Below are 20,595 nucleotides of genomic sequence, written 5' to 3' on the forward strand. Positions count from 1 at the left end.
CAAGGCCTTCAACACCTTCAAGCTTGACTGAAATTTGCAGCTGCCCACATGGGCAAGCCAAATGCTTTCTGCCAAAAAGTTTTATGCTCACACAAAACAAAGACTGGGATTTCTGGAAGAGTGAAGGTGGGGTTTTAAAACCTAAGAAACCTATACCAGCTGTCAAACATGGTGGTGGTAGCATCATGCTTTGTGGCTGTTTTGCTGCCAGTGGTACTGGCACATTACACAATGTAGATGGAATAATAAAGAAGGAGGGAGGAGTATCTCCAAATTCTTCCAGTTTACTTCAAACCAGCAGCTACATATTTAGACCTTGGACACAACTTGGTTTTCCAACAGGACAATGAACACACATCTAAACTGCTTTTGGAATGGCTAAATCAGGGTAACATTAAGCTCCCTGGATGGCCCTCCCAAACCCCCACCTCAACACTATTGAAAATTTTTCCAAGAAGAATATTAAATATCTAGTCAGAATTATGCCAATAGAATAGAAAATCCTAAATAAATTTTAAAAAATTATTTCTTTCTTAATTTTTCTAAGTAATTAAATATGTTTGTTGCACAACCATTCTACCTTGGAAAATGTATAGTATAGGTATAAGAATACATGTTCCCGCAAGGTCGTCATAATTCACGGAAGCCCCTATATGTTAATACAGGGTCTAGGAAGAGGTATCTAGCCTGTCCTCGAGTGATTAACGCCCTCAGCCTATGGATCGTGCGCACATGCACTTCTCTCTCTCATTTACAATCTGTTCATTTGTTTCCTGTAAATGCTGCACATTTTTAAAAGTGCATTTATTGCACAAGAATTGTTTGCTGTGCTGCGTAATAACTTGAGTGCAATTACCTTCAATGTCATTTTTTTTATTCCTGATGTCATACGACAGGGGGCGATGTTTTACAATTTATCGAGAGAGCTCACTCGTTTTCAAGAACTTGAATAAGCCCATTGAGCTTGACTTTATGACAAGGGGTGCAAACTCAACATGTCGCGTTTGCTCCTTGCAGGCATGTTTCGTATTCATATTCCTTTATATGACCAGAAGTATCTATCAAAGCTGTGCAGCATTAAAGAGCATGCTTTCGTGTGCCCCCAGTGTATTAATAATTTGTACCTACAGAGGGAGCAGGTTTGGAACAGTTTGCGCCATCAGAATCACCTAAAGGTGTAAGTATGCATGTTAAAAAAAAATGCAACTTAAACATAACCTTCACTTTTATGTGTGTGTAGATGTATGTTCGTGTTTCGGTGAGATTATTGACTCGTTCTTTTCACTTTCTTGGCATGTTTATTCATTAGTCTTTCGTGCAAACTGTTTATTTTTCTTATATCTGCGAATCAGCCGAGCAAATATCATGCTGTCGACGTTATATTGTAACGTAAAGTTAGTATTACCTAATATAGTTCTTACTGCACGTTTAAACTATAATAAAAAACTAAAAAAAACTACTTATACATGTCGTCGATGGTTATTATTCATTTACTAGCTTTGGACGACCTCTTTTGCCTTTTTCCTCCCATTTGATAAACAAGCGATCACAAAGAACAACCTGAGCCGAACTTCCGCTGATTTGAACCAAACGGTACGTACAGTAGCTTCCTGACGTCACGTTGTTGCTTTGTGGGCTGTGATCAGCTGTGGCAGAGCAGCCGAGCGCCCAAAGCAGCAGCAACGTTGGTACTGGCGTCGGAACCGGAGAGCGCAAGTTTACACACGGACCCCAATCCCCGTGGAAATGTGACTTTCTGCGTTACGTATAAGGTAGGCTTGCGTTTGAACTGCGTTTTTTATTTTGATTTCTTATTTTCCTCGCGATCTTAATTTGTTTTGGTGCAGTATAATTGGCACAAACCAGAAAGCCTTCTAAATCGTCACTGATGCTCAGCTGTAAACGCTGGCTGTGTGTGTGTGTGTGTGTGTGTTTATATCTTTGCGGGAACCAAAAATTGGAAGTTTGCTATACTTGTGGGGAACAACAGCCCTTGGACTAAAATCCTGGTCCTCACAAGTTGGAAGGTATTTTTTTGAGAGGTTTTAGTGACAGGGTTACAATTGGGTTATGGTTAGGTTTAGGGTAAGGGGCTAGGGTAAGTATTATGTCAATTAGATGTCCCCACAAGATGTGTACGAGAGAGAGAGAGTGCAGCCGAGCTTTAACATGATCATTTTAGCAATCAGTCCATTTATCCACCGTGATTGCTTCAGTACTTGTTGGTAATTATTCATTGTTAGGAAAGTCATGCCGACTGTGCCTGGAGCCAGGTCACTAGTACTTGTGCGTGTGTCTGCTGAATACTGTTACAGTTGCCTAAGGCTTGGTGTTGAAACAAGCTTCAGCAGCTTAGATAAAGTCATATCAGATAAGAGTGAGCAGGAGGTTTATTTGGAGCCTGTGCATATTACAACATCCTTCCATCCACAGCACATTTGGCACTGTACCAGATGCACGGGGGTGCTTACAGTAGACGTTCTGCTTATTTTTTACTGCTTCACCGCAGGAACGTTACATGAGTACAGTATCACATGAGTAATCATTCATTTGTCGATTAGCTGGGTGGCCTGTCTTGCGTGGAGCACGCGCAGCCCTGTCAAAGAGGACAAGGAATGGAGGGGTCAGGGGGGCTCTGAACGCTGACCATCTGGCCCTCGGGGGGCTGGTTTCCTCACTGGCTGCCTTTGTTCCTGGTCAACAATTGGGACTTAATCTTGGTGGAGATAACTAAGGCCCCATGACAGCATTCGTGCACTCGGACAGGTCTCTCTCTTTAGCCTTGAAGGAGATGTCTCTTTCTCATGTTGCTTTGTGAAGGCTCTGACTGCCTTGCTTTCAGTGACTGTTGCATCTTAACTTTTTAATCTGCAGTCTCAAGTGAAGCTTTGAAAATTTCTAAGCTGTCGTTTCATTAAACACCTGAAGGTTCCCTCCCTTTTTCATAAAAACATGCACCTTGGATCGTTCAAAACTACAATTTAAGTAAGATGCACCTCATTTCTGTTCGCCTTCAAAAGATGACCTATTTAAAAAAATAACACATCTTATTTGAGCTGAGCATTATCTGAGCTTTTATTTCCTTATGATGCTGGTCTACCTTCTTTTTCTTCCCCATCTTCTCATCTATTGTTTTATTGTGTTGGAGACATGTTGTGAGGCAAAGAGGTTTTCCAAAAACTGCAGCATGACATTTCGCTTGTAAAAAAAAAAAAAAAAAAAAAACCCAAAAAACTAACCAAGTTGTGGATAAATGACTATTTCACATCCATTCGTGCTCAGGCAATTGTCACCAGGGTAACAGATTGATTTATTTTCCTGTCATTATTCTCTCACTGTAATTTTTGGGGCTCTGCTTTTGGTGTTCATGTCGTGTTGTTTACTCAGTTGGCCTTGTGCCTTTCTCTTTTTTTCCTTCACAAAGAAGATCCTTGTTCATTTGCTGTTATGACAAACCGGGCTCTGTCAGATCACTGAGGGTTGTATTCACTGTCATAACAAAAAGGGATTCAAACCGACTGACTATCCATTTAGTCAGTAACACAGTGGATTCAGGTTCCATGGTGGCTTCAAACAAATTTTATATACCGATCAATGAAACTAAATCAGATCATCCACGATACCAGTTTTGAGATCACAAAAACACCTCCGGGGGTAGCCAGCAGATGCTTCTGTTGATCCTTTCTGAAGTACTTCTCAGTGAATGTGCCCTTTTCTGATCATGAGTGCAGATGGCACGAGGGACAAAATCCCAACTAGAGAGATCAGCGCTATTGTTTTCACACTTCTTCGGCTGCAGTGTGACAGGCCCCAGAAAACAGGTGGTCCTCAATATAGGCGCCATTCATCAAATTGCTGAGGCAGGAGTCATGACCCTCTATTCAGGTTTTATCCTCATATCCCGTGTTGTCAATACGATTGTGTCACCAAAACTTGTTCTGTCATCAAAAACGTAGTTCATTAAAATATCAGTGTTTCCATCAGTGCCACAGCAGGAAAAGTAAGCACTAAAATTTGACTTGCTTACTTAACTTAAATTTGGTCAGCAGAATATCCTAAAAATATCAAAAGTTAAAATATTCAGTATATAAAATGTGTGTTTTTACATTTATTTGTATTATTTAAATTATTACTGCATTTGCATTAATGTCTCGGCAGCTTTACTGTTGCAGTTGTTTGAGGTTCAAGCTAATTGATATTGTTTTACATGTATTTTGTAGCTTTTTTAACTAAAGAAAAATTCAATTTAATGCATTTGTCTCACATATGTTGTTCTGCAGTGTGACTACAAGCTGTAAATGCAGGAAATTTCCATCCCTCCCTTCCTATAAAGAAGCATTACGTCCCACTTCTGTGAAACAGAGATCAGGTCTCCTAAAAAAAAGGCTTGTTGGTAAATGCATATAAATTACAGAGAAATCAAGGTTCACTTTCAGGATCTTGGAAGATCTTTTATGATTCCTAATGAGATTTCTTTAGTGCTTTTTAGCAGTAACTGTGTCTAATGTGACTCAAAGATTGTTCCACAATCTTTGAGTCACATTAGACTCAAAGAAACATGTTCCACATGGATGTTCGTAAACTTTTAACCTGTCTTTTTTTTTTTCTTATTGGAGGCCAAGAATGCCAGGAACACTGTGTTCACTTGTAATGCCGTGAGTCTAAATAAATGAAAGCAAATATTCAGAGTACAGGGGCCACGTCAGGGCTGTATGTTTTTCTTTCTTCTGCAGAGAATCACATCTGTCTCCCATTCTATTCACTTAAAAGCAGAAGAAATAACAGTTCACCGTGTGTTTTAAAGCTCTCATTCATCCGAGTGAATATTTAATATTTGGCATCTTGCTAATTTTAATTTTTCAATATCATCTCTGCGGAACCATGGAAACAGCAAACACTGTAGAAAGTGGTCCTCCATGTTTCCTTTTAGTGATTAAATGTCTCTTGAAAAATGCATCATGAAAGGAAGAAGAAGAACAGGAGGAGGAGAAGCACAACTAAGGTTTGGAGAAAAGCTAGGGAGCCTCCAGAGGGGAAGAGATGGGAGAAAAGGGTGAAAAAAGAAGTGGGAGTGATGAAGCTAGAAACGAGGCAGCTGGATGCAGACAGGATATTACTTTTCTTTATCTAAACCTGACGCTTGTTGCTGTTGGATTAGTTAAACGTGTAAAAGCTGAGTGTGGAGAGGAAAGACCAAAAATGTGACTCAAACTGTATGTACTGTATGCTGGTGTATGACATGCCTGACAACTGGATCATTAAAGCCAATCTCACAAAGGCCCGTGCCCCTCCCCCGGCTGAAAGGAGATGTCAAAGGTCTGTGACCTCTTCCATTTATGTGCATTGATCCCGCTGCCGGGGGAGGGGCTTCCTCCTCTAAGCCCTCCACCATCAGCTGTTATGTCTTAGTTTCACCTGCAGGAAACTGAGCAATTATATCTGTTTTTTTATTTACTTCAGCTCACATTTCATCTCTCTTTACCAACCACTCTCTCTACAGTACATATACGTAAACAGAAATTAGTACATAGTACTTATTTAGAGCCAAACTTGGGATTTTATGGCAAAGGAGGGCTGTATGTATTCAGTTCCACACTATAAGAACCAAAAATTCAGTGGGCATCAAAATCCAGAGCAATTTCATTTAAAACTTAGGCTGAACTTAATTTAACGCACCCCTTAAATAAAATGCAGATAATTAACTGTTTAACGTTATCCCCTCAGCCGACCATGAATTTGTGCTTCTGGGTGAGAGTCTGCTTCACACCTCAGTGTTTACGGCCTGCTCAGGAGCAAAGGGGAAACGGAAACACTGTAAGGATGAAATTCCTCTGAGCTGAAAGAATGCCCCCTTTTTTTTCTCTCAGTCCTAGAGTGATCTGGCTTTTTGTGATGGATGAAAGGAACTTATAGTCAGGAATGTAGGACATGTAAAATGTAGAGGTGCAGCCAAAAACGCTGGGCTGAACATCCTGCTCTTTGTTGCAAAAGGAGATCTATGATGCTAATCTTAGCGGTGTGTCTGTGTGTGTGTACATTTATGCATGAGTGCTACGCAACCGCAGTAGACACCACTTCCTGTTGTCCTGTTATCTATGATTCTGACATGCAGGACAGGCTCTTATCTGTCACTGCTGGATTTTTTGCTTGACTAACCAAATGACTTAGTGAACCTAATCCTTAGTTTATTTAAGCCTCCTGTTACCATGCTCATCCTCTATTCATGCACTCCTTTTTCTGATGCAGTTACAGAATATTATCATCCAGACTTTTGCGCTCTTTTCATCTGCACACGCATCTGCAGAAATGAATAAAATTGAGCAGATTGTGCCCTCAAGTCGATCGCCAGGAAGTGTGTCTGGAGCAAAGTCAAAGGTTCACCATGAAGGCGGGAGTTCATGCACGTGTTTGTGGGGGAGTGACGGCATGTCAAGGTGAAGGAGGGACTCTCCCTAAACTCTGAAAAAGAAATTAGGTTGCATCTTGCAAATCACAACACAGTAGGATTGTGGCACGAAGTACAGACTCATGTCTACACTGTTCCTCCTTTTTTTTTAAGATCAATCTCTCAGATTTTTGTGGACTCCATTACAGCAATATGAACTCACGAAGCGCAAATTGTGCGTGTCTCCACTGAGAGCACTCAGTCATAATATATCCTCATTCTTGCCACTGAAACCTGGAAAGCATCCAGCTGAGAATCCCTTCTTGCACAGCAGTGTTATGGAACACTGTGTTCTCACAGGGTGTACTGCTGTATTCCCTCCCCATGCACAGATGCCAGCTCCAGCGGTACAGTACCTGCAGCCAGAAATTTCAGCCTGCGGCTTCATGTTCGTTTTAAAGAGCACAGCATGTGCTGTGCCACAGTCTGGATCACAGCACAATACCGTAAGGGAAAGTTTACGGTTTAACTTTCCGAATCCTCCAGACAAAACGGTCATATTGTTTTTTTGTTCATACCATATTGAAGTAAGCCATTTAAGCATTCTTGAAACAACATACTGGAGTGTTTCTAGTTTAAAGGGCCAATAAAGTAAGCAGTGGTGGCACAAGCATGTGACTTTAAAAAAGGGAGAAAGGTTTAGTTGTTGATGTCACTTGTTTTAAATCTTTTTTTTTAAATTTACTGCATCTTTACGAACCAGTTTTACTTGGGTAGGATTAGGAAAAGATTAGACATTTTCACATCAACATGTTTGAAGGCTCCATCTCATCTAAAGGTAATGACGTAAGCACACGCCTTTTCCCTAGGTTGCCTGAGTTATGACACTATTCTTCCAATTAGCCCATATTAAAATTTCCAGTCTAATAGTACGTTGGTCCAACTGCGTGCTGTGTTTTGGTGTTCTTGGTGTCTGGCAAGTGACTTTGGCAGAAATCCACTCGGTAGGTTGTGGTCAGGTTTTAAGACGCTGATTGGTGAGCCACAGCTGAGCTCAGGATCCTTGTGCAACACTTTCAGTTTTACTTGACGATGCATAAGGAGCTTCACTTTCTTCCTTCTGAACAGCGTTTCTTTTGAGGGGGGGGGCGTGTTAAAGTGCAGAACAACACAGTTTAAAAACGGCTTTGTTCCAGCAGCCATTAGCCAGATAAACATATCATAGCTTTGCTACATGTGTCTGTCTCTGCTGAAAATGTGAGGATGGATGACTCACTGCTGCAGAGTAAATCTACCTATGGTTACAAATAAAGTAACCTGAGCCTGAACCATAGCAATGAGATAAGAGATCAGCGGGTAGCTCTGCATGGTTGATTTGGCAGATTTTTCACACAAGAAGCAAAAGATTTGTTTTTTTTGGCATTTACTGCTTTAATTTTTGATTGACATTGCAGTTTAGCTTTAATTGTTTCTTCTTATTACTCCCTCAGCTCTAGCAGGCCCATTTAACACGTACAGAAGTGCTCTGTTTTTGACTGCATGTCACATTTCATGTGACATGATAGCTATAATGGCATACAGCATGGGATATGATCATTAGTATGTCTCTTAACTGCACTGTTAATGGGTTTTAGGTGTAGTGCTTTCCCCCCCCCTCCAGATGAGGAAATGCATTCACCCCTAACGCATGTATCAGGAGAGAGCAAGAGACAAAGGCCAAGGGTCGGGTGGTACTCTGAAAGCCACGCCCACTGCAACCGAGGCCCAAAATGCAAATAAGATCGCTTAATATTAGCTGGCTCAAAAATGTGAGCTTTTGCTATGTTAGCAAGCACTGTCATACGGCTAATATTGTTTAAAATGCTTTAACTCGATTGACATAGGTTCAGTAGGCTAAAACTGACCTGTTAATATTTATGACCAAGAAAAAAAAATCCAGCTTACTTTACACACGCACACAGGCAGTGCGTTAGGTTGGTATAATTTTTTCCTCCTGAAGTCTCAGTTTTTCAGTTTAGCATGCTAAACGTTTTTTAGTTATTTACCCAGGTTGTATTCAACTGCTCTGCAGTTTTCAGCCATTTGGTTTATCTTCAATTTATAACAAGACGACGGAGTTGGCGACGAATACTTTCTGGATCAACAACAAAGGTAAAAGTATGTGATGGCGTAGTGTACTGAAATGCTAAAAATGTGATTGGATCAGGTAGCTAATGAGCTAGCTTCCTCTAATGCTAGCTAAAACTAGCATCACTCTTTACTGTTATTGTTGGTACAGTAACAGTAAAGAGTATCAAAAAAGACTGTTTTAACTCAGTTGTAACTGGTTCTTTAAAAAAAAAAAAAATTTAGGTTAGTGGGCTTCTCCGAGGACTTATTTTATCAAATAAGTTCTTCATATTTTAGTACTTTTGAGCCACTATGGAGTTTGTTGCTGCATTGTCAATTTCCTGTGTCCTCTTTCAAATTAAAAGCTCTGTAAGACAGAAGTCATTTCTGTCCCAGCAAGGCTTTTCCTGTGAAACAATTGCAGGAACCCTGTGTCAAAAATTCAACCCAGTTTTAATTTGAGAAAATGGGGTGTATGGAATTATTTATGGGTTTACCCAAACCAACCTTAGACGACTGATTACTAATTCACGTGTTATTCTGTCACCTTGTAAAATTAATGAGGGGGGTGAGAGGGCTTCAGAGAGGGAGAGAGTGATTATCCATCCCACGGGGATATTAGCAGAGAAAAGAGGAGAAAAAAGTGTTTTCTCTTTATTTCTGTATACACACATTAGAGGAACAAGAGCCAAAAATAATGGGCGAAAACTTAAGGAAGTGCTCAGTTTTCAGTCCTTTAAAACAAACCACAGATTCAATTAAATGATGTTAAAGACTTGTATATATTTATGCTGACGCCACAGAGACTGAGGACTTTGTGAACTAACCATTAACACAGTCTAATAAATAATTTGTCATTTACAGTTGGTTGATGTTTCTAGCCTGGCCATCCAACCATGTGCATGCGTGTGTCTTAGGTGCACTGCAGAACTAAAGCATACACCAGCTCACTGTTCAGCACTCAAGCACATTTTCAGTTCGAGAACAGCCAGAAATAAAAAATGCAGACATTCAACAGACTATTTTATAAGTAGATCTGTGCATTCACTTTAACACCAAAACATGTTTTACACAAACGCATACACATAAAGTGGATTTTCTTAGCCTAGCTGAACTTTATACATATTTTTTTAATGTAAGTCTGTGTGGGTTTGGAGGTTTTGTGTAAGGTCTTTCTTGTAATTGTTAAGACTGATTGTGGAATAGAAAACTAATTGACCATCAGCAATTTGCTGGCTCCACACTGCAGTGATTTACACATTCACCTCGTCTTTTCTGCGAGGTGGCACAGTTCCTTTTAGGGTTGGGTCAGGACGAGCACCAAATCAAACACCAATCAGACCCCTTGTGAATAAGGGAACAGCTAAAAGTAGCATTTAATTTTAATAATCCAGCTGTGACAATCGTAGCTGTGTGAATAATCTTTGCTTATGGGTTTGGGCTGATCAATTATGACATTATCTTTGCTCCAATTGAAATCTGAAAATCATTTTTAACAACCCATTTGGTGTAATCTCTCTTAGATGTTGGAGTTGCAACAATGATGCACATTTCTTTTTTTTTGTATGTGTATAATTTGTGTATAATTGTTAATGTGAGAGAACTTGATGTATGCTAACAGCAGCTGGAAACACTCAAGCTTTCAGCCAGATTTCCCGCTTCATCTCGGCAGCATCTTTGCCTTTGCCCATAGATGCTTTTCCAAATAATGCTGCTGCCCACGCACACATAACCTTAATTACACAAACACGACCCCAAACAGGACATTACTCACTCATTCTCTCTCCCTTTTCATATTGAAACACAAGGTCAGTGAGCGTTCCTGCTGCCAGGATTGTGGGGGAGAGGGCTGACTGTAGCAGAAGGCTTTTCCATAGGCTGTCACAGCCCGTCCAAGGCTAAGGTGACCAAGACCCAGCCATGTGCTGTGAGAACTCAGCGTTCCTCTGTGGCGGTGGAGGTCATTCTGTCTCGCTCTCACTCTCTGTAGCACTCTCGCTCTCTCTTCTCCATTATCTGTGCGAGGCACAATTTCAGCTCGAGTGCAGCCAGAAATAAAACATGCAGACATTCAACAGACTATTTTATAAGTAGATCTGTGCATTCGCTTTAACACAAAAACATGTTTTAGAGACTTTTTAATAAAATTTTCACCTCTATTCAAAGAAAAACTTTTCCCAAAGCATGCTGATCATAATAATTTGAAGGGATTTAAAGAAATGTTTTTTGGGTTTTTTTCCTTTAATCTGTCATAATTTTTTCAAAAACCTTGCAGCATATCAGGCTTTGATTTAGAAAAGTACAAAATACCTGACTATTAAATCAGTTTTATTTATACAGCCTCAAATCAGAACAATAGTCACCTCAAGATGCCTTATATTGTAATATAAACCCTACAATAATACTATATGTTTACCTATAATGACTATATCAGAGCAATGGGGAATTCTAAAACTACATTTAGCTGTGCTTGTAGTGCAATTGAGGCGTGTATTGTCTACAGTAGAAAGTTTTAAAATTCATTCAGATTGTCCTTATGTAGTTCTTTTACTGACAAGGTTGATTTCATGAATGATTGTAAAACCAAATTTAAAAAAAAATCTCACATACCAAAATTACTAAGAGGCTCTTGGCTGGTGAAATTTCTCCTCTTGTGGAGGGACCCTGGGCAGAATGAAGTGATAACAGCTCTGAATAGGTTTACTGTCACTTTTTCAAATCGGCACGGTTTGTGTGCAGGGTCAAGCCCCAAACAAAGGCTGGCTCTGCTTCCATTGTCCGATTAAGACAAAAAGAGTCCTGCTGATGCTGTGGCTCTTGCTGCTGTAAGGACGACTGATGGGATTTAAGTGTGTGTCCCGTCACCGAGGGCAACCTGGTGCCTATTAATCGGGAGGGTGGTGAAGAATGGAGGAGCTGTGACGAGAGAGTGAGGGGGGTAACGGGGGTGGGGTGCTGCCGATGCAGCAGTGCCGCCTGGGGTCAGGAAGAGGGGTATGATGGATACAGCTGATCGCCCTGTAAGGAAGTTTAGAGGGAAAGAGGAGGCGGCTCCTTCTCGAGGACATTAAGAAGCCTCTTTGTCACGCTGTCAGTCAAATACATTCAAGGTGGCCGAGATCTTTTTCAGGAAGGAAAAGAAAGGAGAGGTCCCATTGTGAAAAGTGGATCTCTTTGGACGCCTGATAAACACAACAGACCTCTTTCTTATGTCCTCTCCATGAGTGTGTGCTGAAATTAAGTTAGTGTGTTGGATATGTGAACCTTTGAGAGAGTGAGTTGTCCTTAAAGGGGGGAAAAGGTTTAAAGATAGATTTAGTGGAGCGCTAATGATTATTTTCATTGTTATTTAACCTGCCAGTTGTCTTCATTATTATCATTATCCTTTTAAATAGTCAAGGAAGTGAAGAATCAAAGCTGAGAAACTCTAACTAGAACTTTGAGTCTTGTAAAATTACCTAGTTGATTATTTGGTTATCAGAAATGTTGACAATTAAATTCTTTTCTTCATTTACTTTATCAATCGTCAAGATGAGTTTGGTTAGATTTATAGCTAGTACAAATTTTTCAGCAATTTCTTTGGAAAAAAGATGAGGACCTCCGTTTAAAATAATAATTATAATAATAATAATACTAATCATAATTAAATAAATAAAAAAAATTAGTTTTTGAGAATTCATAGAAAAAGAGGCATTATTGTGACTTTTTTCTCATAAATATCACTTTTAGAATTGTAAAAAGTTAGAATTGAGAATAAAGTACAAATTATGAGGATAAAGTTAACTGAAAAAGTCTGAATTCCTGGGTTGAAGTTAGAACTATAGGTTAATGCTGACTTTTTTTTGGTCTGTTTTTGTCTTGGAATTCCAAAGGGGTCATGACCTAAAAATATATTCTCTTCTGTACATTTCAGTTTCAGTAGTTTTTTAATTTAATTTTCCAAAGTATAGTCTACAGGTACATGCATATATTGTAGAATCATGTAGGATGTAGTTTCAAGTTCTGAGAATGAATTTGTTTCAAAACAATACTCGGCCCTTTCCAGTGATCGCCTCTGAAGTCTCTCACAACCTCCATTTGACTGATGTTTGGTCTGCATGGAGGGTGGAGGGCAACCCAGGCCAGCTCCTGGAACTGGAACATGACCCCTTTGCTGGTTTGTCATCTGATAAGCGTAAATGTTTTGATAGCGTTGGCCCTTTCACCATGATCCATGGATCTCCCTTTACACCCCATAACAAACAGGGCTGTCTAAACAGCAGTTTATGGCCAGGACAAGGCCTGGTCAACCATTATCAAAGATCTAATCTGGAATGAGCCTTTGGGTTCAGACCAGATGTTAGAAGTAGCTGTGAAAATGCTAGAGGGTCAACTGGATGAAATAAAGGCCACTCATGAAATATGGATATTTACATGAATTTGGCTATAAAAAGCTTTTATTTTCTCTCTTTTATGCAAGGTCAGGAATGATCGACTTGTTTCAAGTCCTGGAGTAAAAATATGATGTTTTAGAGAATGTATTTTAACCACTTTAAATTCAAAGCAACAAATCTTTGTCTCCTTCGTCCTCTTGCCCTTTAGCATTGACCGGTGTTTGACTGCTGCCAGTGACAGCTTTACAGTATGCAATAGAACTTATTGTTGCCTTATTCAATATGGCTTCCCTGAATAAGTCTATAAATGTATTAGGGTCCTGTGTCTCTCTCCCTGTTGTTTCAGCTTAGGTGAACTGGCGTTCAACCCAGCAGTGTTGTAAAATGCAGATTGGGTTCACTAGCAGGCCTCCTGTTTTATTACACAGTCATGAACGGCATTGTAAATTGTCGCTTGTCCTTCACTTTCATTCAATTATGCTAGCTGGGAAAATATTCTGCCACATAATCTAGAGGGTGGCAGATTTTTTTTGCAAGTGATGATGCTTTCTGAAAGTCTAAAAGTTTGTTGCTACTATTTGTTTTTATGTGGGCTCATGAAAAAGATGCCCATCAACTTAAATTTGACATGTAATTTAGTAAATGATAGAAAATTAATTATGTGCCAAGTCTCTCACAGAATCAAAGTGCCTGGACTTGTTGCTTGATAAAGGCTGTAAAACATTCTCATTAGTGTGTCCTTCATTTACAGTTCCTTAATGACAAAAAAAGTGTAGTTTTAGGCATCTCACTTGGATTTTTACTGGGACTGATATCAAAACTGGGAGGACAGGTGATACTAAACTTCCCGAATCAATCGGTAAAAATATTAATCCACCTTAATATGCTACATTTGGCGTATTGCTCCCTGTTGAGCGGCAATAAACAATCAGTAAAGGTGGCGATTATTAGTCGCATAAATGTGTTTTTGTTTTTTTTATCAGGTAAACAGAGAAAAGTCCATAAAGATTTAGTTTATCATCCACTAAGAAGCAGTTTTATCAATTATCAATATAGTTGCAGATTAATTTAGATTTGAGTGAATAATCAATTTTAGCCAATCAGTCAACAGTTTCAGATGCATATTCAGTTATATCCTATAAGGAGCATGCTAAAAAATTAGTTATTTCTATAAACAAACAGCTGTAGTCCACAGTGTTTTCCACTTTTTGAGTTTGTTTTCCACTTGCACTGCATTAGTTATCAGTTTGGCAGACCTTCGGCACGAAATGATGCTGGCCCTTTGTCCATGGCTGAGATTTAGTTTAAGGTTAAATACCTTGCCCTTAAACTCTTCCTCTGGGCCACAGTGTGTGGCAAGGTCACCACTCCAATCAAGCTAGTGTTAACACAAAGACCGCTTGTCCCCTAATGAATTAGCTCTACAGTTCCTCAGCGAGTTAATACACCTCTTTCCAGACCCTCGCAGGCCTTTCCAACCCTGCTGGCCTTTCACACGCACCCCCTAGCCCCTAATTTTTAAATGAGTTTTATAACTGGACAGTAAACCTCCAGTGGCTTAATGATGATGACTTCTTCATCTGCCCAAATGCTCCTTTTGTCCACCCCTCCTCCTGCCCAAGACCCTGCCCCCGTTCCCTCTGGTCACACCAGGCTTTAAACCTTGGTTCACCCCACTTTATAGTTGCGCAGATAATCTCCTACGACGCACAAATGTGCATGTGCGCACGCGTGCGCGCACACGCACAAACGGACCCTCAGGCTATTCTCTGCACTGAGCCCTGCTCTGTCTCTTTCTCAGTGTCTTTCTTTCTGTTGCTGCTGACTTCAGCAATGGCATTCAACTGGAATGTTTGCCTTTGTTTGTTTGACTCACTGGAAAGCCATGAATGACCTTAGCTCATCTGCTATCCTCACTAGCACTGATTTGCACTTCAGGGCTCAGCAGGTAGCCCTGGGGAGTAGGAGTAGTGTTTGGAGGAGGAGGGGGAGGTTTCGAAGAAGGTTTGGGGGTTTTAATAAGGAAATGAGACCGGCAGACTGTCACCTGCATAGCAAACAAAAGTGCAACTTGTAACACCTTTGACAGGTAGCCCACTTGTTGCTAGTAGAAATGGGTATTCTGTTACGGGAATTTCCACGTGGCAGTTTTGTCGTTTTCTTACTTGGGTTTTTTTTTTTTTTTTTTTTTTAACAGTATAGGACTCTTTTGTTATCATAATAGGGTTATTAGCATCGTGTCCGCTTATGCATCTGATGGATCTGGATTCATTCTTAAAGTTGAAGCCTCAAGCTGCTGTGTAACGACACGCATCCTGTGTGCTTCCATCAGTCATGCATGTGCTTGGTTAGACAGGTTGATTAGATTATATAATGGAGCAGATACAAGTTTAGGCAAATGATTCTCTTGTAGCTCAGTCCAGGGTTCGGCAGCTGCTGACTCAGCTAACTCAAAGCTCCAGCACTCCTCTGGGAATCCAAGAGAGGAAGAGCTCCACTTCCCTACCCCCTTCCAAATTTAAGAGCCTAGAAAGCCCAAGATCTCCCATTAATGCTGGTCATGTGACTTGTCTTTCCTCAGGTGGCAGTGGCAGGAATACTTCCCCTTTGTCCCCTTAGAGCTCAATACAGTGGTGAAGGATGGGCTCAGGGGCGGGCAAGCATTCAACCCACACTCTTTTGTTTTGTTGCACAGTGTCTTTTGAGGCCAGAGAAAATGCGGGGTTTACTCATTATCTCCATTTTAAATGGGCTATTTAGGACAGGCCGTGTCAAAGTCAGGGGCTTACAGATAAATCACACTGACAGCTCTTTTCCCCCAGTTGAACTTGCGGTTGTGCTGGTGTCAGTTGGATCTTTGTCAAAATTTCACTTTCATTGCAATGGATGGACTTCTGCAGGTAGTCTGTGTTTACCACCCAGAAATGCCAATTATAATTTAATAAAGCGCCTGTGAGTCACTCTGATTTACTAAGTCTGGTCTAAATCAGCAGTGCCTTGGAAAATTTCACAGTCAAACTCAAACCCAGCATTTAGACAAATGTCTGACTGAGTGAAATGAGTGCATGAAGCACTAATGAATGCCCTGATTGGTTCGAGTGGTGGTTTACAGCAGCCGTCACACTGAATGCGCTGCAATATACCCATTGGAGAGGAGGTGAGAAGAGCTCCACACAACTTGATTAAAACAACTGTTGACCGTGTCTGTGGTAATGAACTGGAACGTCAGTCACATGGCTCAGTGAAGCAGGAATCCAGGACCAGTAAAGGAAGATATCGGATAATGGAGTAATTTATGATAACACCATGTTAGTATTTTATGACTTGTTGGAAGTCGTCTCGTCTTAAAAATGGCATTTTTAAGCCAGAATGATCAAATGTCTGTATGAAAGCAAGAGACCTAGAATCCCAGGGTTGATGTTGACTGTTTCTTCCCTGCCGGCAAGTAGATGTGAGTTCACTTGCTGTTTACCTGACAAATTCTTGCAAACATTTCAGCAAGAAAACAAACACAGAAGCCTTTGGGTGCGCTACAAATCATAGTGACTATACATGTTGAAGGCCAGAGCAAAATATTCTTGCATTTTCCACCGATTAGAAACAGTGAACAGTTTCCCGCTACTACAGATAGACAGCCAAGTGTCTTTCCCATTAAAAGTCAGGTAATTAAAGGTGTTGCAGAATTTCAGCTACCACAGAAAGAGAAAGTTTGAGGAGTGTTTTCTACTCTACTCAAGGAAATACGGTGCAGACTGAGGTGATGTCGGCCTTAAGTCCTTCCCCTCTTGACAATGTCATGATAAAGTGCCAACTGTGATCACTGGGCTGTAATGACATACAGTTCCCCAACATCTGCCAGTGCCTGTTGATTTGTGGTGCATTTCTGTTTATTTATTTTGACCAGATGAGCCTCCTGGTATTTATAGCAGGAGTAAAAGCCTAATGTGGGGTCAATCCTGGGTAAGGGCTATGGAGACAAAATGCCCAAGCTGACCTGACATTCTTGTCTCCACTTTGCTGGGGACAGATCCTTTCTGGTTCTGGAGTCTCTCCCATCTTCTGAAATGACCCCCCACCTCACACTCACACACAAACAATAAAAAGCTGGGTGTGGCCGTGAGAGATTGAGTTGAGCATAGGATAGAAAGTTTGATTTAAAGACTTGTGCCCCCCTCCCCTCTCTTTGCTTCATTCTTTTTGAAAATGAAAACTTCCACATGACACAGTGCCCATGCAGGATGTCTTAACGTGCTGGGGGTCACACGTGGCAGGGCGCTGTGGCTGTGTGGCAGCGGGGGAATTTAGGCCCTCTCCTTTGTCGTTTCCCCCCCGACACACACACACAGAGCTCTGCAGGCCTCCAAGAGCATCTGTCACCACGGGGGGTCAGCAGGGCTGTAATGAATGAGCCCCCAATGGATACCCTCCCTCTTTGGCAAATGGCGTGGGATGGAGGAGGGCCTAGGGGGAGGTCTCTGTGTGTGTGTTTGTTTGCATGGGAGAGAGAGAGAGAAAGAGGGAGGGTTTCTGCTGCAACAAGGGAAAGAGTGGGATTTCCAGTTCTCTGTAGAGGATTATGACAAAGGTGGCTACCAGAAAGGACTGAAACTCCATATGCTGCCTGGATATCAAAAAATAAAAGGATTTACTATTTAACATGGATGATATTTGAACAGGTGGCTTCACGTTTGGGATTTACTACATTTGATTGGGATTTCAAGCTGCTCGAGGAGTCATGGAAGGTACAGCAGAAGCTTCTTAAAACTATGTGCTGTGTGTCACATGTGGCCCTGATGCAGCATTATTGATACAGGTTTTTTTAGCACCTCATTCAGTTTGTTTTATTCTCACTGCCCCCCTCTCCAGCCCCCATCACCTTTTCTCTCATGTCACAGAAGGTGTCCTTTTTAATGTTAAGTGTGTGTTGAAATTTTTCCCCAAATTGTGCAACAGTGAGATGTAAATAAATATTTATGAAATCCCCCTTAAAACTGGCTAATTTCATTCAATCCCTGAATTAACTCATTTTTAGCTAGCTGCGTTTGTTTGATTAGCAAACATCAAATAAAGGCCAAGTGTCAAGTTTAATTGCTTGATGTCAACATCTTTTTCCTCTATCTTTTCCTTTTTATAAGTGTAACGTTAGACAAAACACATTACCTTGCATTTGTTTGACTTTGCTGTAAAGCATATGCTAAATCACAATGTTATTAAAACGGGTGGAGGGTAAGCAAGTTTAATCCTGCTTCTTTCCCTCTGTTTAAACATTATAATGTAATTATGCAGTTGAGCACGAAACAAAAGGAGCCTGCAGAGAAAGAAAATGCCGGGTCAAAAGTAAGATTGGTTCAGTTTGATAAACTTTTGATCTGACTTCTTTTCAGGGTAAAGCTCTGATATGGTTTTGATCTTTAACGGATCACGTATTGTTTAAGAAGAGCGCATCAGCTACAACAAAACATGGGATGTGAACATTAATTCTAAGCAAGCTTTACTTATTTTTGTGTGAAGTTGTCAAGAGGAGAATCTCGATTTAGCTTTGTACTGTACTCACTAATTGAAGAAAATTCACACCTCTGAGTTAATGTTGAATTTCATGGTTTTTTTGTTTGTTTGTTTTTTAACTAAATGTAGTAAACAAGATTTCATTTTCAAGATTGAAAAAGTTTTTTTTTTCTCCGCATTTTTTTGAAGACTGCACATGAAGTTGGCAGATCAAAGTAAAATTTCTTTAACAATTATGCATTTTTTTTTAACCTAAATTATTTTTTTGATATATGCATTTTTGTATCAACCTATATAAACAGAACATACTGCATTATATTATAAATAGATGTATATTTTATAGTTGGGCTGTGCTTGCATGCATTTAAGAAGCATTGTCTTTAACCATTAGCTTAATCCTGTCCCACTTTCAAGAAATTTGTTTAAGAAAGAAACTAAAACAGCACTTAAGTCTGAATGTTTCCTCACGTTACATCACTGGAAAAACACTTCGGGCTTGTCTTGTTTTTGTGTCTAAATTTATGGCTTCTTCAGCTTCATCTCCAGAGCCATCTCTGCCTCCTGTTGTGATGTCTACCCATTACCAGATAAGCATCAAAATATTTAAAGACTCTGCTCCCTGGGTAATTAGCCGATTGCAAGAGCTTAGGTTTGAGTTTACATCAACAGCTGTGGGAACACTTGTGGGAGGACAAAACATAAACCAGAGTTGTATATCAATTTTCTTTCCACCTTGAATGTTTTTTGGTAGGCAGTTCTGTTGCATCAGTGTTGAAGGTGGATATGCTTCTGCTTTGTGACACGCTGATGTTTTTAAGTCTCTGATGCACTGTGTCACGCTGGCTAATCATTCACAAAATGGGTAAATACAAGTTGTGTGCACTTTCTATTTGAAGGACTTGGACCCCAGACAAGCTACTACTTTTTTTTTTTTTCCAGAACATCTGTACAGTCAGAGGTGATGACTGGGTAGATTTTGGCTGTCAATGTTTTGAAGGGAACTTTGCTTCTGTTATATCAAAGCCTGATTGGCTAAACAATACTTTGTCAAAGGGTCAAAGTAACTTAGAGCCATTCAGAGGGTATTGACTGTGTGTTGATTGCTGCAGCAACACCCAGTTGTACTTTATGAAAATAGCCTCGGGGCCGGGGAAACGTAACAGCGGACTTTCCACACAGCTGTACATGTACATATGTCACAGGCTGAGCTGCACTTAATGTCTGAGTGGCTAAAAGTGCCCTCATTCATTTTGTGAATGAGCATGGCCTTTGGACTGTGGGTATTAGTTTTTTGGGGGGCTTTCCACACAGCTGTAGTTTTTTTTTCCTCAAATTGCCAAAAAATAGACTCACCAATCATGTTTTATTAATTATTTAGTATAAAGTAAATACACTGGATACGATTGTTTATTTGTTTGTTTAAACATTATAGATGTTTTTTTTGTCTGTAACTAGCATGTTCTTTTTATGAACATCCAGATTTAACATTCAAGCACAAAAAGTATAATTTTGACTATCTGGAGAAACCCTTAGCATAGTTAAACACTCTGAGCTAATCTTCAATCTTCCTGCTGCTTTCCCTCAGGTCTTCAAGCAACGAGGGAGTGACATGCCTTTGATGGAAATTTCTGCTGAGTGATAGCGATCCAGCATGTAGCAGAGTCCTGTCACACCTGGGAACAGTCTGACTACGTAAGTCAGCCTGGTTTTTTTGGGGGTTTTTTGTTTTTTTTTAATGTGCTGCTGATGTTTCCTCTCTGAGAATTTCAGATTTCACTCTCTGCAGCTTATTTTGTCCGTAGTGGTCTTCTCAAACCCTCTGAGTGTGGATTAGATTAGCTTTTTCTGACCCGGGGTCACATTCATGCAATCTGTTGATGCCACCCAGGAGCTGTGGAATGGCCTTGACTGACCATCTGACAGCCTGAAAGGCAGTTTTAAAGTCACCATTCATTGACGTGACTTCCCAGCGTTGGCCATTAGTCTTTGAACATTAAACTGCTTCTTCTGCTCATTATGTTTAACCATCCATCAAGCACACTTCAGCTGCTGACTGACCTGAAATACCCTCCGCCACTGCAGCTGACCTTAGCAACCACCTGAGTCACAACATCCGTTAAGTGACCTCTACCACAGTCACGCTTTGTTTTAAGCTGCACAGGTGATAAAAGGTCATTTTCTGCATTCACCTCGCCCAGGCTGGGTTAATGACAAATCTGTCCA

General features: G+C 40.5%; 1 protein-coding gene across 10 annotated transcripts in view; it reads left to right on the plus strand.

The window, feature by feature from the left end:
- The first annotated feature begins 971 nt into the window (after nucleotides 1-971).
- greb1l (GREB1 like retinoic acid receptor coactivator) overlaps nucleotides 972-20,595 on the plus strand; it is a 46,023-nt gene continuing 26,399 nt past the window's right edge. For 3 of the 10 annotated variants that reach the window (XM_005476451.4, XM_019347649.2, XM_019347652.2), the window contains exons 1-2: nucleotides 1,555-1,772; nucleotides 19,958-20,064. The gene's annotated coding sequence lies outside the window, so the exon portion shown is untranslated. Of the gene's footprint in view, nucleotides 1,178-1,553; nucleotides 1,773-7,356; nucleotides 8,537-10,302; nucleotides 10,398-17,415; nucleotides 17,610-19,957; nucleotides 20,065-20,595 lie in introns of those variants that run through there. The other 7 variants (XM_019347648.2, XM_005476449.4, XM_005476450.4 and 4 more) reach the window with 7 other exon arrangements.

This window comes from Oreochromis niloticus, linkage group LG18, assembly GCF_001858045.2.
Source record: "Oreochromis niloticus isolate F11D_XX linkage group LG18, O_niloticus_UMD_NMBU, whole genome shotgun sequence".
In the NCBI taxonomy this organism is placed as follows: Eukaryota; Metazoa; Chordata; class Actinopteri; order Cichliformes; family Cichlidae; genus Oreochromis; species Oreochromis niloticus.